Source organism: Pinus tabuliformis, chromosome X (assembly GCF_031772625.1).
Source record: "Pinus tabuliformis cultivar Carrire ecotype Pingquan chromosome X, CPIR1, whole genome shotgun sequence".
Classification (NCBI taxonomy): Eukaryota; Viridiplantae; Streptophyta; class Pinopsida; order Pinales; family Pinaceae; genus Pinus; species Pinus tabuliformis.
In genome coordinates, this window is record NC_142308.1 from 860173030 (window position 1) to 860188099 (window position 15070).

Here is a 15070-nt window from a genome sequence, read left to right on the forward strand (position 1 = left end):
TCCTTGTCTTATGTTAAGCTCCTTAAAAAATGAAACAAGGGATTTGGAGCAGAGTTCTCTTTCTTGTGTCAAGCTCCTTGAAAATGAAACAAGGGATGTGAGGATAGTTCTTTTACTATGTCAACCTCGTTAAAAATGAAATAGGTCTCCATGAGTAGAGTCTTTTACTTATATCAAGCTCGTTAAAAAATGAAACAATGTGTCATGAGCATGGTTCTTTTCCTATGTCAAGATTGTTAAAAAATGAAAAAAATCCCCTTCCAATTCTAGTCTTTGATTAGAGCTCGTAAAATCCTAGTCGAGTCTTTCACTTGATCTCATAAGTGAACCTTAACTCCATACACCTGTTAGTAACCAGTAGTCTAGTTAGGTGAATTAAATGAAGCTTGGGGGGCATGTACCTCGAATTGAGTCATTATGATGGGGGCATGCAAACAAATCCAAGCATAGTTTGTTTATGTTTCAAGCTTGTGTAAAAGTGAAACCAAATTCAAGCATAGTTTGTTTCCGTTTCAAGCTTGTGTTAAAATGAAACCAAATCCAAGCATAGCTTTTTTATCATGTTTCAAGCTTGTGAGAAAATGAAACCATATTCAAGTATACTCAAGCATAGTTTCTCATGTTTTAAGCTTGTGTAAAAATGAAACCATGCCCACTTCACATCTCGTGATTTCCATTTTTATCAGCCGATTTTTGCCAAATGAGCCTTGGTTTGTTAAAACCATCGTCACCATCTCTTTGGCTGATCATACGTTTTCACATGGTTGTTTTACCCTTGCCTGAGGAACATCTGCGCTGAGTGGTCTTATTAGCTAGCCTCTTGACCTTTACATGTTTTGAGCAATTCCATCTTGAGCAGAACCAGTTGCTATCCTTTTATACCACTCCTTCTTCCAGGCATAGTCATATTTCAGCTCTTTTCTGAGTCTAAAAAAATGATAAGATTGTCGAGTACTTTTCGTTTTGAACTTGTAAATGTAAATGAAATTACGTCTACTCAGTATAAGTTTAACCCTTTTCCAAACTGAGATAACTATTGTATGAAAAAGGAACACGTTAGTCAAATATGGCTAGGAGGTTCTCTCGAATATTGTTTTCTACCTTTTCAGATTCGAGAGACAAATTACGAAAAGGAACTTGATGGAGTTTTATTTTTCGTCTCTTTTTCAAACTCTCTAAATATGAAAAAGGTAATGAGTTATTCTTTCGTCAGACTCGTTAAATTTTTTTACGACGAAATAATCCTCACCATTATGAGACCGAGTTTCTCCTTCCTAGGACTCACAAAACTTACAAGGATGGATTCATTCGAAGGGTGAACTTATACGAAAAGCATATGCGATCCTCTTCAAACTTGTGTAAAAATAAAGAAGTAATCGCTACAAATAGTGGGGAAAAATGAAAATCAAACATCCTTTGTATAGGCAGCATGTCACTCTTGAACATGACACTCTTCTGCTTTTCATGTCGGGTTTGGGATATCCTCACTCTGACACTTGTCCTCCCAGGTTTGGGTGATCCATTTTTGCCTCTCATTTGACTATTCCACTTCGTCACTATGACCCTTGGTCCTATGTTGAGTCTAATGCTGCCACGCTTCGTGTTGCCAATATGTTCAAGAGAAGTCCTATATACAGTTATTTACTTATACATTGTCTGACCCATTGTTACAGTCTTGGACCTTACTCACTTCATTCCATTTTATTCCTTGTTTTGTGTCGATGATGGGGGACTCATCATGGCCCTCTTTCGACAGGTCACTTCCTGTCGAGTTCAGCTCATTATCCAGGAAGATGACTTAGAAACTCCCTTTCAACACCTTAGAGCTTGCATGCCTTAATGGCAAGGTATTCGCATCCAACGACAGGTTTTCATCATTGGCCTTTGATCAAATGATTCCATGAGTGTTCGACTTCAACTTTATTATAACATTCATGGATTGTACTGTTGTACCTTGAGAGCCATTGTCATTATTGGTGGTTTCTCTTGTGCATGTTTACGGTCCACATCATTGGCCCGTACTCAGGCAGTTTTCTAGCATGTTCGACTTCGACATATTTATTCGCATGTTAGAATTTGTACTTTGATCGGGTGGGAATGGAGCGTAAGACCCTGAGTCTTGTTTGATATGAATGGGGCTGCGTGGAGTTATGTGTTATTCATGATTATACACATGTTTCTGCTGTATGGATGGTTGTGACCATATCGTGGGATTGTATATTTATGATGATGATCCTTCTATATCGGATTGTTGTTTCCATGCCTTGGATATTAGATTTACAGATGATCCTTCTATATTGGATGGCCACACCCATGCCATGGATCCTTTCATATAGTCCTTTTATTTGGATGGCTGCATCCATAATGTGGATTCATGTTTGATATCATATACGTATATGTATATGCATCCTTGAATTGCAAGTCTCCTAACACTGTTTGTCCTATTCCTTGCAAAAGCTAGTAAAGCATCTCAGCCGTCACTCCCCGTTCTACGTTCATGCTTTAGGGGGCACCTGTTACACAATATTTTGTGACACCTCCTACACTTCCCCGTGACATACCCCGAAGTGCTCGAAACATGACCATTATGCACTGTACTCATTCATATATGCAACTCAGATTCTCGCTAGGATATTGATTGGAAAGTTCCTGGAGCTTCCCCTGAAGGAAATAGCTCTAAAAACCTAATTTGAGCATCATCGCTCTTATGAGACTAAAAATCGCGATGGTCTCCTATTGTAGCATACTTGACCCGCAATGGCATTGCTCTATTTACTTGTATACCCACGATGATCCTAGAAAGGAAATTTACCAAAGAGGAAGAGAAGATTCGGGATCTAGAATCTTCCATAGCGGCGAGATGGAGGTTGTTCGATGTAGATGAGGTCGAGTTCTCCCAACTTAGCCTCTTGGTATTATCCCTATGAGTTACCTCCTTGAGATGATGGCCTACTTCTATCTTTAGAGAGATCCTAACTTCCTTTCCCAGCCTATATATTCATCCTCTCATATTCCTAGATGGTTGGCCTATGCCTATTTGCACCCTTAAGCTAAGATTGTGCCTATATGCTACTCATTTGGCTTGGAGAAGGAGTGCTTGGAGAGCTTAACCTGAACTTGGATATTCATTCAAGGAGAGCCTACCAACATCAAAGCTTGGCTGTATGCTTCCCCTTATTTTATATTAATATACAACTACTGGTTCATTTTACCTAAATGTGTATGCTCATGTATCATTTAGCTTAACATTCTTTGATCAGTTAAGTTGGTTTCTTTTGAATATTCTATTTGTATTTGCATGCCTTGTTGTGTCTTGATCTCTTTTACAGGTGCATAAATGCTAAGAGCAACAAGAATGAACCCATGACACAAGTGATTCAAGGTCTTCAACATAGGAGATCAAGATAACATCAGAATGTGGTAGGCCATCTTCTTTGTCTCCCTTTTCAACTGCAACTTAGGAAATTGTCCGGTAGATTATCACTTAGATTGCTAGACACACTCATTGGGCTAGAGGGATCGTCTTTGTCCGCAGAGAGGATTTACCTAGACAAAAAAATGGAGACTCCACTGGGGAGGCTATAACTCTTTCCATACATTCCTTCAATCATGTCTTTTGACTAGTTAGACCAACCGTCGATTTCTCGACTTGTCTGCACCAGTCTGGATTTATACCATCACTGATTACAACCCATGAGTGTTAAGTCTGGATTGTTTCTTGGAATCCTTTTTTCCCCATATTCCTCGCCCATCGCAGGTTTAGCTCTAACAATCGTGATGGCATCGCGAGTTTTTACCTGTACAGTCGCGATGGAAAAAAATTTCTTCAATGTCTGGTCACGCTGAAATCATCACTATTTTTGCTATACAAAGTAGTGATGATGACCTCGACCATCGTGGGTTTGGGTATACAAAGTAGCGATGATAACCCAATCATCACAGGTTTGGGTATATAAAGTAGCGATGATCCTTGAATATGAGAATTTTTAAGGTTTCTTCCTTAAAATACAGTGTGTCTTAGCCCCTAAGGTATTCTACTATCATGTATGCTTGGATTTGTCAGTTCTTAGATTGATTGTCTTGATTAATTTGAAAAATTTGTCTCATTGGCTTTGAAATGAAATCTTACTGATTTTTAGGGTTTCTGGTCAATTGATCATTTCTTGCTTGTTGTTGATGTCATTGAGATGTTAAATTAATTGAATTGAAAAGTTATTTTGAGATTCATCATTGAAAATACGTCACATTTTTCAGTGATTGAAAGCTAAAAATTGTATTAGGTGCATCAAATAATTCAAAATGGAAAGAAAAGCATAATTCATATAAGTGCATCTTTGTAAAGTAAGACCATTTTGCTTTCGAAAAGTTGAATTTAGGATAGTGAAAAGTGAAAAGATTTTTTACTTTTAGCGTTGCATTTGGAAGACGAAAGTGAAAGTTAGTGCAAGGGATTTTGCATGATGTGTTTCTCTTTATGCATTATTGATTGAAATTTCTTCCCTTGATTAGTCTAGCTTTCATTGAAACGAAAAGTTTTCCTTTTCGCATGTCATTGCATCATAGGTGTTCAGGTGACATCGTTTTGAGCCTTAAAACTGAAACATAATTGAAGATAAACGTTAAAATATATCAATTAATCTAAGGAGCATTTGAAACAGTAACGCTCATACTTAGTGGTCTAGGCTAGAGACATGTTCCAACATCTATAAAACTTAGCAATTGTTGTTTGCAATACCCTTGCATTAGACAGTGCTAGCACGGTCTTGTGATCCCCGTACCATTGAGTATCTCGAGTAGTCATTTTGATCTTTTCTGACTCCTTAAACTTTAAAAGAACATCGAGTACTTGTCCTTTCAAGCTCGCTAAACCAACGAAAGTGACTAGATTCATCTTTTTGTCCTTTTCTCGACTCTTAAAACATGAAAAGGCAAAGTTTTTATTGCAAATTCTAAAATTAATTGACCGCGGAACAACATCCTTCCTAAAGAAATACTCCTTAATAGATCTTAGGTTGATACCAATGGCAACGTTTCCTGAATCTACCAGTCAACGAAACCCCTATGATGGGAATCCTAGTCCTTCTCCTTCTTTTGGAAATACTGGTGCTCCCCATATGGCAATTTTGTCCCTTCCTTGATTGACCATTGGTCTGCGAGTTTGGTTATTTTTGACCTCGGTGATTCCGAGTGTCCAAACTTCTTTTCAGCCAAGTTCTCTTCCACCTGAACAACATCAACCTCATGTTGATCCTGAAGTTGACCCCTTACCTTATTCACCTATTTCTTCACCCCATTTTTCCTCTACGCCTAGTGAAAGTCTGGATTCTAGTAATCAGGAAGCTAAGAAGAAGAAGAAGAGGACGAAGAAGAAGAAGCAAAATAAGCAAGGGGGCAACCAAACAACTATTGTTACCGATGCAACTAATGAAGAAAAATATTCCAACGAGCCCCGGAAAGTAAAATTCCCTTGCATGTTATGTAAGGGTGACCACCTTCTTCAGAATTGTCTTGGTATTCCCAAGGTCTTAGAAGTGTGTTCCACAGGTTCACATCGACCTTTGTCATCAGCCTCTGGCGATCATGCGGGTAATAAACCTTCAACTAGTAATAGTAAAGCTGATGGGAAAAAGGGAAAAGTTAAATTTCCCTATAAGTTGTATGAAGGTAATCATCACATTCACCTTTATCCTATTATGGATGAAGCTTCCAATGAGTTGGAAAATCTTATAGCTTCTCAACCTCGTCTTCTGACTGGGTATCGAAAGCTTTCCCTTGATCCTTCACTAGTTGATCCAACGATTGATCAAAAGTCATCTTTGGTAAACCTCGCTCTCTCTGAATGTGAGTCTCGTGAGTCCATTCTCGACCAACCATTGGTTGAGAAAATGGTAGAACTAACTACACCTTCAGTTAACTGTACTTTTCCGGCAGAGAGAAAACCTCGTATTGCTCAGGTTCTTCTGGTTTCTTCTATTTCTAATGAATTGGAGGGAAATCCTCCCATTCTTGAGGTGCATGAGAGTAGTTCGCCTGTTCCCATAGAGAAAGAGGGAAACTCTCACATTCCTATGACACCCCCTTCAAGTAGTTTAGTCACTTCTTTTGATTGGAGTCGACTGGCAGGATATCATCTTTCGTCTTATGTGTGTTTCCAGGTTACATTACAGTCTTGCCATATGTCTGTACCTAGCTGTTATAGACATTTTTGTGCCTTACAACTCCAAGCATGAAATGTCCATAAACCAAGGGCTCCTAAGTCCCTAAAAGTGTTGTTCTAACCCCTAAAGGAACAAGGTTAACAGATTACAGCTTCTCCCAGAAGTTCTCCACCAGAAACTGCTCAGAATTGGTCAAAACAGGATCATTTCAGCTGCTCCACTGGCTAAGTGCGTTGCATTGCACCTAAATACACTGTGAGGGTGCGTTGCATTTCAAAACTCCCTTCTGTAGGGTGCGATGGGCGAGAAATGACAAATGGCAGTGTCATTCCACGAGGTGGAGAGGCAATGGAAGCTTCCAGAATCTTCTCCTGTGACACTTGCCTAACTGAATTCGACCAAAGATGAGTAATAGGCCCTAAGTCTCCAAGTGGAAGCAAGAACTGACAGAGAGAAGACACTAATCAAATCACAAGCTGACTCATCCTCCTTACACATATCTATATATGGATCCCTCATCCTAGAGATCCAGGAGGCTGGAATTTTGCATATTGTAAGGAATTGTTGTTGGTTTCTAGAGACATACATCAGATTGTTGGGTGATTTATGCTTTGTTTTAGGTGAAGAGGGGCTTCTTTGCTGGGAGGTTGATGCTGGGTCGGAACCACTGGTTGTAACTCCTCCTGGATCTTTTCTTGCTTATCAATAAAAACTATTTGAGTTTTCCTCCATGCTTTTGTATCATTGATGCTTGTTACATTTTGTGTGGTTAACTTAAATCTGATCCTAAGTTGTTTATGAATATAGATCCTTGTCTTTGTATAATGCTCTTCTTCTGTGATCTTATAGGTACTTTGTGAAGCTGGGCAAGCAAGGGAGCAGGTAGCTGGAGACTATCAAAGAAGAGAGGAATTGGATCAAAGGATTAGCACAAGACACGGGTTGGTTCTTTCTATTCCTCTCTGTCTATAATTCATAAAGGAAATACAAAAGTAGTTTTTCTCTGTTTGTTTCTAAGGTAGCTGTCACACCTTAGTGGGATAGAGCAGTTCTAAATAGACACTTTTCCCTGTAACAAAATGGCAACTCCGCTGGGGAATGTCTAATTAGTTTGTTTGTGTATCATTCTTTGTTGTTTGTTTCCTAAACTTATAAGTAGCTCTCGAACTGCATTTGCCATAACAAATGCAAAGTAGATAACTGCTGCTTCAATCCATTCACTGGATCTGTTTATGATTTAAACAGCTGATTCACAGATTATCTGATTGCCCTTGTGATAGCCCTTAGATCTACCCCTGATTGTTGCATTACTGATTGCTTTTTACTCGGCCAAAAACCAAGGACTGAACTGCAAACTATGACCCAGAACCCAGACAGAGTCTCGTTTCTGGCCCAGCGCAGGTACTGTTCAGAGATCCTGAATTTCAGCGCACTTCCCGAAGGGGAAACCTGCGCTGCATTTCAGATTCTCTGTGTTCCAGGTGCACTGATCAGACTAGCTCTGTGCAGCTGTGGTTCCTGTGCTTCATTCTTTCCAGTTCTATCCCTGAATTTTGTTGCCTGTGATCAGTATATGTCTGTTTGAAGCCTCTTTTCCTTGTTGTTATTCCGCCTCCTTTGTACAAAATAACTGTAGATGTTTTTATGTGTTTGTTGAGTCGTTTACAGTTTTCCATTGCAAAAGTAGAATAGTCGTACTGTCGTCCTTTGATTTGAATCTGTCGTAAGTGTCGATTTCGATCATAGGAGAAAGTTTATTTGCTGTTGATGGTCGATTATACTGTTACTATTGCTTTTGGTCTGAATTTGTGATTTTCTAGTGTCAAGAACAAGTGTTCATTTCAAAATCGTAAGGTGTCGTAATCATCTCTGTTTTTCGATTTCGAAAAAGAGCTTGTTTATATTTGTCGCTTGAAAAGAAATTCAGATTTGTACATCAACTTTCTTTTTAGCATCAATACTAAGAAAGTCGAAAAACAAATACATGCATGTGCATTTGCATATAGACAGTCCGTTTGGATTGATTTAGGAAAGTGCATTTACGGTGTGCTCTTTGCTCTTTGTGAAAAGATTGTGTCTTTCTTTTCCCTTAGTAGCTAGGATTTTCATTGCACAAAAGAGATAAAAGTTTGTTTATCATCTTTAGGTTGCATTTTAGGAATTACATCTACATCTCGTGGTGAACCCGAAAGGAAAACTTCATAAACAAGATCAACTTAAAATAAATTCAATAAATCTAACAACGCTTTGGAACTTAACGCACAACATTTAGAGGTCTAGGCTAGAGACGTATTCCGGCGTCGTAAAGCCTGGTAACTGTTGTCCTCACTGATGGTTGGGTGATTCCTCCACTTTGAGACGATAAGTGCCAGTACGGACTTGTGCTCCCACGTACCGTCAAGTATATTTTGGGAGACCCCTATAGGCTTAAATCCTTTATCCTTAGGAAACCGTGTCTGCCGCCCTATCGATCGCAATGCACTGAACACAACATTCGGGAAGATTGACTGCCGTACCGTAAAAAGTATTCTGCAGTTTTGCGATTGGTTTGGTACTCCCTCTACCTAGATCTCCAGAGTAGTCCCTTCCGTTCATTTTTAGACTCCTTAACGGAAAAGGTCCATCTGAGCACTTGTCACTTCAGGCAATTTAAAAACCGAAGGCAACTAGAGTCATCTTTTGTTTTTTCTCGACTCTTAAAAACTGAAAAAACAAGTTGTGTCAAAGCGTCTAAAAATTTATTTTAAACGGAATATTCATTACCCCTTTCCTACGTTGATCTTGGGTTGAGAAAATGGAGTCCGCCAACCAAGGAATTCCCCTTGGAGGAAATCCTAGTCCCTTCTCCTCTTGGGGAGATGTTGGTGCACCCCATATGGCCACATTGTCGCTTCCAGGACTGACGATTGGTTTACCTATATGGCTCTTCTCAACCTCTGTCATTCAGAACACCACTATTCCTGAACAATCGAATCAGCAATTAGATGAGTCCAGAGTTACCCACCAACCTTCTACTTCCTCTAATTCTTCCTCTCCTCCTTCCTCTTCGCTTGATGGGGCTGGTAAAGCCAAAAGTCAAGTTCCTAAGGAGAAGAAGGAAAAGAAGAAGAAAGAGAAGAAGAAGAAGGAGCCAAAAGCGAATGGGGGCAAACGAGTATTGTCTAACGAAAATCCACACACTGCACCGACCAGGCCTAAATCGCCATGTGTCATTTGCAAAGGAGACCATTTTCATAGAGATTGTCCCTGCATCCCTCGGATCTTAAGGGACTGGTCTCCTCGTTTGCACAACCCGGTGTCGTCAACCTCTGATGATCATGTTGAAAACACACCGTAAACTAGTGAAAGTGAAGCCCCAGGACAAAAAGGAAAATATAGATTTCCTTGTAAACTGTGTGAAGGCGATCATGCCATCCACCGTTGTCCCTTCTTAGACGAAGCTAAAAGAGTTTTGGATGATCGTCCGGTTTCACCGTTACGACTTCCTCCTGGATATAAAAAAACTCTTGCCGAGTTCGTCACTAGTTGAAAATCCGACTGACCCGCTCAGGTGGTCGGCTGAAGCATCTGTCATTGAAGATGAACCATCTGAATCCATACTAGACGAAAGTAAAAAGGTCGAGGTGGCAGTTGACCCGGTCTTGCCTTTAGAGGTTCCATCTTCAGATGATACAATCACTGAAGAGAACAAGGATGACACCGTCCAAATTCTTTTCGTAAGCACAGACTCCAACGAACATGGGGGAAATTTACCCGTTCCTTTACCGCAGGAAGGAAGTTCGTCAGAGTCGTACCCGGCCGTCTATTCGGTCCCATCTCCAAGCAACCTAGTTGTCTCCTTCGACTGGAATCAACTAGGCAGACCCCGTTTACCAGCTAGTGTACCATTCCGAATTATTGTTCAAATATATAGAATGGTTATGGCTGGCACCATCATAGATGAGGGGGTTTCTGTGAGTATCCTTTCCTCAACTGCTTGGAAAGCGCTTGGTTCGCCACCGCTTTTGCTTGAGATGAGAAATCTGACAGGCTTTGATAAAGGAACCAGTCGACCGTTAGGGATCCTTCCCGATGCGCCCATAACATTGAGAGGGAAAACCATTCATATGAATGTAATGGTAGTTCAAGGACCCCTGGATTACAATCTACTCCTTGGATGAGACTATATTTATTGCATGAGAGCTATTGTCTCATCACTCTTTAGAGTGATGTGTTTTCCGCACGAAGGAAGAGTGGTCAAGCTCGTGGACCAGCTTTCATTTCCCGGATCACGCATAGCAAATAGTCATATACCATCCCTGAATGGTCTTTCCACGCAAGAAATGTCTCAATCTCCAGTCCGTCCTCCCGATGAGCGCGAGTGATTCGGAGGGACATGACTGAAACCCAGGGGGCATGCACCTTGGTCTACTTCGACAGGAAAACTTCGGGTATAGGGTAGGTTTCCGCAGGAGAATATGACTAGTCTGTACCCCCATCCGTGATTGGAAGAGGGGGTTATTCTAGAACAAGATTCTCTTGTCAAAGTTATGTGAGTTGGCGGGCATCGTCGCTCACCTTTGTTTATTTCGGTAGACATCGCCAGAGAAGTGTTTTGTTTACGCCGTAAATAGAACTATCTTTGGTAACCTGTAAGAGGTAGGCCTCTCTCGCTAAAACAAATGTTTTATCGGAAAGAAGTAGGGGTAACCTTGAAACTCTATTTTATACCTGGGGGCATGCAAACCTTTTGGAGTGCAAGCGAAGAGCGACTATTTATTTTTTTAAATTTTTAGGACCTCTAACCCTTTAAACTCATAGGATTGGTCGTTTCCTAACTTGCATAAAGAAAGGATGTGGGGCAAAACTCTAAAAGTTGCCGTTTTTATATGAGACATTCTTATCACAAGACTGGATTAATCGAGCAGTTTTAGCACATAGTTCAAGCTCGTTAAAAAATAAACAAAAGACATGAGCAAATGTTTCCACCCGTGTTTAAGCTCATTAAAAAATGAACTATCCCCCGGTAAATAATCATCGCGAATGTAGTATTTCAGCCGTTAAAGCCTTGGTTGTGTTTGCACCGTTACCTCCACTTTTCATTGGCCGATCATTCACCTCCATTTGATTGTTTACCCATTTTGAGGAACAGCTGCGAAGAGTGATCTCACTAGCCATCCCTGTAACAGTGCCGTGATTGGAAAATTCCAAACCTTACCTGGAATCAGCTGCTACCCTTTTTATCACTCGTTCCTAAAAAGACGAGTCTTCTTTAAGCTCTTTTCAACTGACTTGTAAAATATGAAAAGATTGCCGAGCCATTGGCCTCTCCAGCTCGTTAAAGGGACAAGAAGTGCTATCCCTCCTCTTGATTTTAATCTTTTTGGACCTGAGGGATTATTACACAAAAAGATCGAGCGCTTGTTTTGTTCGGCTCGTTAAAACTATCGAAAATTCATCCCTTCTGTATTGTTTTATACTTTTACGGACTTAAGGGATTAGATGATGAAAAAGGAATTTTGGAGTTACCTTTACGTTCCTTTTCAGACTCTATAAAATTGAAAAGGACCGAGTTATCTTTGTCGTTAAACTCGTTAAAAAGATTAATAGCGACAAACTTGTCTTTAGACGAGAACGAGTTTCACTATCGCTAGGCTCGTTAAAACATAGCGATGGGTTTGCCCGAAGGGAAAATTATAGAACAAGCATATGTTATCCTCCTAAAGCTTGACAAAAATAAAGAGGTACTGGTCAGCAATGACTGGGGAAAAATTGGGAAGAAAACTCAAAGAAACTTTGTTGGTAGCAAGTCGCTCTTGAACATGACACTTCCACTCCGTGTCCGAGTTGGGTTGGGTTGTTTTCATTTACCGGTCACATCACCATGGTCACGCCATACCATCCACATTTGGGGTTAATGCTACCAATCCATCACATCAGTGTCGCCGATATGTTCAAGAGAAGTCATCCAGAGAAGTCACCTGTGTCTCACCCACTACCATACATTATACTCCATTCTTTCATGACCGCCACCCTGAACATTATATCATCAGATCGTTTTCACCTCCATCAAAATCATTTGCTCCGTTCCGTGTCATTGATGTGGGATTCATTAAGGCCCTCCTGTGACGGATCACTTCTTGTCGACATCAGCTCATTATCCAAGAAGTTGATCTAGGAACACCCCATTCAGTACTTTGAAGCTTGCATGCCTCAATGGCAAGTTTCTCACTTCCGGCGACAGGTTTACATCAATGGCCTTCGACCGAAAGATTTTACGTGGTGTTCGACGCCAAGTCCTTTATTCACACCACGTGAATTGTACTGCAGTACCTTGAGGATCATTATCATTATCGGTGATTCCTCTCGCGCTTGTTAACAATTTACATCATTGACTGGTAATCAAGCGATGTCTTTCCATGTTCGACTTCAAAACATTTCTCACATGGATCGACTTGTACTTCGAGTGAAGATCGGACGAGATTGAAGACCCCGGATCTAGTTTCATCCATCCGGACTGCGATATATATTCAGGGAAATAAAGACATTAAATGTACAACATTGCAACACAGATAATCATCCTACCAAAAGGATGATGGCTCTATCCGAATCATCAGTCTACATTCAGACGATTGTCTGTCCTATGTACATGAAAATGAATTTATAAAGCTGAGCATGGGAATGTCCGCCTCAGCTAGATCATGAAAACAGTATGAAGATAATGTATTGTATTGTATCTTATTATAGGTCTCTTCCCAGCATTGAAAGAACTTCAGATCCTCATAATAAAGCATTTCACCCGACACCAAAAGGTTAACGGCCTCATACTTTAGGGGGCAACTGTTATAGACATTTTTGTGCCTTACAACTCCAAGCATGAAATGTCCATAAACCAAAGGCTCCTAAGTCCCTAAAAGTGTTGTTCTAACCCCTAAAGGAACAAGGTCAACATATTACAGCTTCTCCCAGAAGTTCTCCACCAGAAACTACTCAGAATTGGTCAAAACAGGATCATTTCAGCTGCTCCACTGGCTAAGTGCGTTGCATTGCACCTAAATACACTGTGAGGGTGCGTTGCATTTCAAAACTCCCTTCTGTAGGGTGCGATGGGCGAGAAATGACAAATGGCAGTGTCATTCCGCGAGGTGGAGAGGCAATGGAAGCTTCCAGAATCTTCTCCTGTGACACTTGCCTCACTGAATTCGACCAAAGATGAGTAAGAGGCCCTCAGTCTCCAAGTGGAAGCAAGAACTGACAGAGACAAGACACTAATCAAAATCACAAGCTGACTCATCCTCCTTACACATATCTATATATGGATCCCTCATCCCAGAGATCCAGGAGGCTGGAATTTTGCATATTGTAAGGAATTGCTGTTGGTTTCTAGAGACATACATCAGATTGTTGGGTGATTTATGCTTTGTTTGAGGTGAAGAGGGGCTTCTTTGCTAGGAGGTTGATGCTGGGTCGGAACCACTGGTTGTAACTCCTCCTGGATCTTTTCTTGCTTATCAATAAAAACTATTTGAGTTTTCCTCCATGCTTTTGTATCATTGATGCTTGTTACATTTTGTGTGGTTAACTTAAATCTGATCCTAAGTTGTTTATGAATATAGATCCTTGTCTTTGTATAGTGATCTTCTTCTGTGATCTTACAGGTACTTTGTGAAGCTGGGCAAGCAAGGGAGCAGGTAGCTGGAGACTATCAAAGAAGAGAGGAATTGGATCAAAGGATTAGCGCAAGACACGGGTTGGTTCTTTCTATTCCTCTCTGTCTATAATTCATAAAGGAAATACAAAAGTAGTTTTTCTCTGTTTGTTTCTAAGGCAGCTGTCACACCTTAGTGGGATAGAGCAGTTCTAAATAGACACTTTTCCCTGTAACACTAGCACAGTCATAGATGAGGGCGCATTTGTTAGCATCTTATCCTCAATTGCTTGGAAAGATTTAGGTTCTCCTCACCGTGTCCCTATCACCCAGAATCTGTTAGTTTTTAACAGAGGAACCAATCGACCATTAGGGATCCTTCCTAGGTTACCTATTACTTTGGGAGGAAAGTTTGTCTATATAGACATGATGGTTGTCCAACGCCCTTTAGATTTTAATCTACTCCTTGGCCGTGACTATGTTTATGTCATGGGAGCTCTTGTTTCTTCCCTCTTTTGAGTGACGTGTTTCCAACATGAAGGAGGCATTGTGATCATTGATCAACTTACATTCATTGGTCCTTAATCAACTCCCACTCAACCGTCATCCCTAAATGGTTTTCATATGAAAGAGGTATCGCCCCCACAGGTTAAATATGTGGCCACCTGTTCCATGCCGACATCTGTTCTTCATCTAGTAGGTGATGTAGCACATCATGTATTGGGGGCATTGGAGCCTGATTTTTCATTTGGATCCTTGGACATGTATCCCTTCCAGAGTATTATTCTCCCATCTGATGAGAACCTCTTGGAAACCATGGCCTCTTTTGGGTTGTGATATTGCGTATGGAGCAAAGTTCCTTGTCTTGTGTCAAGCTCCTTAAAAAAATGAAACAAGGGATCTGGAGTAGAGTTCCTTGTCTTGTGTCAAGCTCCTTAAAAAATGAAACAAGGGACATGAGGATAGTTATTTTACTATGTCAGCCTCGTTAAAAAATGAAATAGGTCTCCATGAGAAGAGTTCTTTTACTTGTATCAAGCTCGTTAAAAAATGAAACAAGGTGTCATGAGCATGGTTCTTTTCTTGTGTCAGGCTCGTAAAAAAATGAAACAAATCCCCTTCCAATTCGAGTCTTTGATTAGAGCTCGTAAAATCCCAGTTGAGTCTTTCACTTGATCTCGTAAGTGAACCTTCCCTCTATACACCTTTTAGTGACCAATAGTCTACTTAGGTGAATGAAATGAAGCTTGGGGGCATGAACCTCGAATTGAGTCATTATGATGGG